The 4,605-nt window shown below is 40.1% G+C and overlaps 1 pseudogene; it reads left to right on the top strand.

Moving 5' to 3' along the window:
- Nucleotides 1–424: 424 nt before the first annotated feature.
- Nucleotides 425–4,605, top strand: part of LOC125922461 (NHP2-like protein 1) — a 10,389-nt pseudogene continuing 6,208 nt past the window's right edge.

The raw sequence follows: 4,605 nt of genomic DNA, 5'->3' as shown, positions 1-4,605 counted from the left end.
GGAAAATAACAAGTATTGGTGAAAATGTAGGGAGAAATCGGCACCCTTGTGTAATGCTGGTGGGAATGTAAAATGTTGCAACAGCTGTGGAAAACAGGTTGGCTGTTCCTCAAAAAGTTAAACATAGCAGTTTGCAGGGTGGTGGAGTGCAAAGGTCAGGAAAGAATTCTTGAGACATTGTATGGCTCAATTTATTAAGTTTATTGAAGTAGCACAGGGACAGTACAGAAAGACCTGCACTTGAGCTATGTGAAAGCTGGCGGTTATCTGCTTAGTGCTCAGGGGGGAGGGGACGGGACATGTAAGAAGTATTAGATCATAAATGTCTTCCTCGAATTTCTCCTCACAAAACTACTTTCACAAGATTTCTCTGGTGTTTATCATTCAGTTGGATATTAACTATCGGTAAGATTTACAAGCCGTCATGAGACCCATTGAGAATGTGGCAACCAGGGGCACCCGGCAGATTCAGTCGGTAAAACATGCGACTCTTGATCTCGGGGTTATGAGTTTGAGCCCCACAGTGGGCGTAGAGATTATTTAAAATAAATTCTTTAAAAAAAAAAAAAAGTGACAACCAGCACGTATTTGATCCTTATCGGAACTATGCAGGCTATAGGTCAGCCTTCCAGGCTAAAAGTGAACATTTTTCTGCTTCCAACCCTCATCAGAAGTACCATATGACTCCACAGCTCCGCTTCTGGATTTATACACCTCCAAGAGTTGGAAATAGGGACTTAAACATATACTTGTACATGAATGTTTATAGCAGTGTTACAGTAAGTGTAAGCGAAAGGTGGAAACAACCCAAATGTCCATGGGAATGGATAAACACAACGTGGTATATACATCCAATGGAATATTATTCATCTGTAACAAGGCATGAAATTCTGATACATGCTACAGTGTGGTTAAAACTTGAAAATATTATGCTAAGTGAAAGAAGCCAGACACAAAGGACAACTATTTTATAATTCCACTTATGTAAGGTTCCTAGAATAGGCAAGTTCCTAGAAACAGAAAGTAGAGTAGATGTTGCCAGGGGCTGGGACCAGAAGGAAACGGTGTGTTGTCGTTTAATGGATATAGAGTTTCTGTTTGGGATGATGAAAAATTCTGGAAATGGACAGTGGTCGTGGTTGCAGAATACTGCTAAATTGTACATCTAAAAATGGTTGAAATGGCAAATTTTGTGTTATGTCTATTCTTTCCATAATAAAGAGAGAACAGCAAACACAAGGTTCAGAAGAGCTAAGTGACTTACCCGAGGCTATCTCCCTAGCAGATGCCAGAATTGGGATCAAACCCCTTCCAACTGCCCCCAGGGTGGGACTTTCTTGCCCTGCCCCCTACCATCTCCATCCTCCTGCCATCTCAGCACGAGAGCTGAAACAAGGCAGAGGCGCCTCCTTGGACCTCAGCTGGGAACCTGTGCATCAGGCTACTCAAATTTTTCCAGGCTCTGCACATGTCCACAAATGACCATGAAAGTACCACGAGTATTGATTTGGGGATTACAAAGAAATTTTAGCAAGTAGGTGAATCCATGGATACGCAATCTGTGAACAACGGGGATCGATCATATTCACTAAAATGTATTTTTTAAATTGGCCAAGTTTTGGAAGTTATCTTCCAACAAAATGGGTACAGATTTATATAAGGTAGTCTCTCTCTGGCTTTACTTGAATGGACATTTCTTCAGCACACGTGGAAAACATGTCAAGCTCTGTATACACTCTTACATGCACGTAACATTCACCTGAGAAGCTTGTTAAAATGCAGCTCCTGGCCCTCTGAAGAGGTTCAAGTGATCTAGGATTGAACCCAGGCATCTGCATTTTTAAAAGCAAGCTCAGATGATTCTGACAGCTGAAAAGAAAAGAAAGTATATGGCAGTCCTAAACCTGGGCCTAACTCTGGTTTATGCACTGCAGCCAAAAACTACAAGTAACACATCTGTAAGTCAAACAGACTTGGTTTCTTGGCTGGTCTCACTGCAACCACACACCATGGAGACCACACACCATGCAGGAACTATGAGGGCATCTCATTAGGACAGAGTTAGAAGGAACTGTCTGTGGGAACTTGGCTCGTGTTAGACATTTTGGAGAAGAGTTCAACACAAGCAGGTGTCTGCCATGGATTGGATGCTGGCAGGAAGTAATTGGGTATCTATAATTGGGTACCTTGATCATTTTTATCTAGAAGGCAGGAAAAACGAAGAGGGGTTAGAGCTGCCATTGGTAAAGAACCAGACCAGGAGTTACTCTGCTGGGAGACAGGACGTTTGATTGTTCTTATGATTTCATAGTGACCTTGTTTTTTGTTAAGCTCAGACCCAACTCCACAGTGGTCTTGCTTTTGTTTCACTTCATTACCAAGACAAAGTGCCCTCATCCAATGTTGGTGCTCTAAGAGATTGTTTATACTCAACAGGAAACCATCATGGCCTGGCTGTGAGCACCATGAACTCTATGGCCCAGTTGACAGGACCAGGCCAGCTCCCAGCTCTTGAGGGTTATTTTGTTCTTTTTGGTCCTCTTAGACATCAGTTGTTTGTCCCATTTGCCCCTTCTTCCATGGTCCTGTCACTCTCCCTCATTCCATTTTGCCAATGTCTTACCAGATTCAAATTCAGCAATCGGCTTGTCTAACATTCGCATAAAATGTCCCATGCTCAAAAGGGTACCAGCACCTATATTTCCGGATAACACATATACAAATGATAGGGAGAAATGCTCCCCAAACACTCACAGTAAAAGTGAGATGATACTTGAAGTTGCTATCTCAAAGGAAAAATTTTGTCTTTTTTTTTTTTATAGCTCTTGGCATATCATAAATGTTAAGCAAATATGAAATGGATTGTGGTGGTGAGCTTGGGGAGAAAAAGGAGGAAGCAGTTGCGTTAAAAGGAGTCAGAGGTGTTTAATCTCATTTTAAATCCTCAGAGAAGTTATAACCACCTCTAACAAACAGCTTTAAGTGAGTTGTGGTAAAAAGGTGTGGATCTAGTGATCAGAGGGTCATTAAGAAAACCATTATGTAGCCTAGATTTCTTAGAAAAACAGTACTTTTTAAGACTTTTAGGAGAGCCAAATTCAATTTCCAGTGGTTCTGGATCTACCTTAGACAGGATGCCTCAAGCTGATGGGTTTGCACAGTGATGCAAATGGTTAATAAAACCTAGATCTCTGTAAATGGAGTGACGGTTACCGTAAGTATGCTAATTATTAATAACTACAAATACTTGAGTTTAGGCATTCCCAGGATGCTTTTACTTGCTCGGAATCTGGGAAGTAGAAATGCCAAGCATTTACATCATAAAAAACAGGATTTGCCCATTGAAAATACCTGGCTTTGATCATATATTTGGGCAGTATCATCCACCAAAAATTTTTGAATTATTATCTCTATAAACCAAGTCTCTGATAGTTCCAAATAATGACTGAGTGTTTTAGTGACTGAAGAAGAAAATCTACTGTTACCAAAAAGAAAAGGTAAAGATGAAACTAGCCCAGGGAAGAGAGAGAGAAATCACAACAACTTGACAAATGAAGCAGCTCTAGGTAATCTATTCACAGCAGCTCTCCCAATTCTAGGTGATCTTTATTTCTCCCTGAAACAACAGACTCTCTGAAAGCTCTATTTTGAAAGGAAAAAAAATTGTATTTCCAAATGCAGAACACTTAATTACTCCCTTAGTATCGTTACCTCTTAATTTCTCTAGATGTTGTCTGGAAAGAGAAATAGCATAAACATACAGAGAATTCTCTATTTTTTTGAGACTAGATTTATTTCAATCTTGATAGTTACATAGAAGCACATGATTACTCTATAAATGATCCAAGTAAAATATGTGTTTTAGGATCTTTATTGGTGTGTTGACAATACACATCAATTCAATGAAACCGTTTTATAAAAGGAAACCCGTATGAAATAGACCAGTGGTGGGCAAATGTAAGTATATTTTAGTTTTGTATCAAAAAACAAAATGATAGACTTGCCTGTTTACAACATTTAAAACTGAAGTATGTATCACATAATTCTCTGGCTATGTGTCACATTATTATTTGCCAATCTTCCCCATAAGAGATGAAAGATTGGAAATATGTTCTTCAATTGAGGAGAGTCTAGGTGGTTCCAGAAATGAATGTGTACAGAGCCAAGTAGGTAGAATTTGTGGATACATTGGAAAGCATAGTTCTGTCAGGCTTCCGCCCAGTTTTCCAACCATACCTACACTTGGTCTGTGTCTCTCTGAGCCTTCAAAGTCCTGAACCTCTTAATTGTCGTACAACAAGCTAGAGTTCACATACTTTGCTGGTAAAGTATACATGAACATGAGACTTTCTTCTACGGTTCTTATTTGCGTGGCTTTTCCTTCCTTCCTTCTTTCCTTCTTTTCTTTTTTTTTAAGTAGGCTCCATGCCTAATGTGGGGCTTGAACTCATGACCCTGAGATCAAGCGTTACATGTTCTACCAACTGAGCCACCCAGGTGCTCCTATTTGCCTCACTTTTAAAACCAGGTGAAAAGAAGACATCCGGATGGCCAACAGGCACATGAAAAGATGCTCAACGTCGCTCCTTATCAGGGAAATACAAA

The sequence above is a fragment of the Panthera uncia genome, chromosome B1 (genome assembly GCF_023721935.1).
Source record: "Panthera uncia isolate 11264 chromosome B1, Puncia_PCG_1.0, whole genome shotgun sequence".
Lineage (NCBI taxonomy): Eukaryota > Metazoa > Chordata > Mammalia > Carnivora > Felidae > Panthera > Panthera uncia.
Note: the sequence above shows the minus strand (reverse complement) of the source record. Positions and strands in the feature narration are given on the sequence as shown.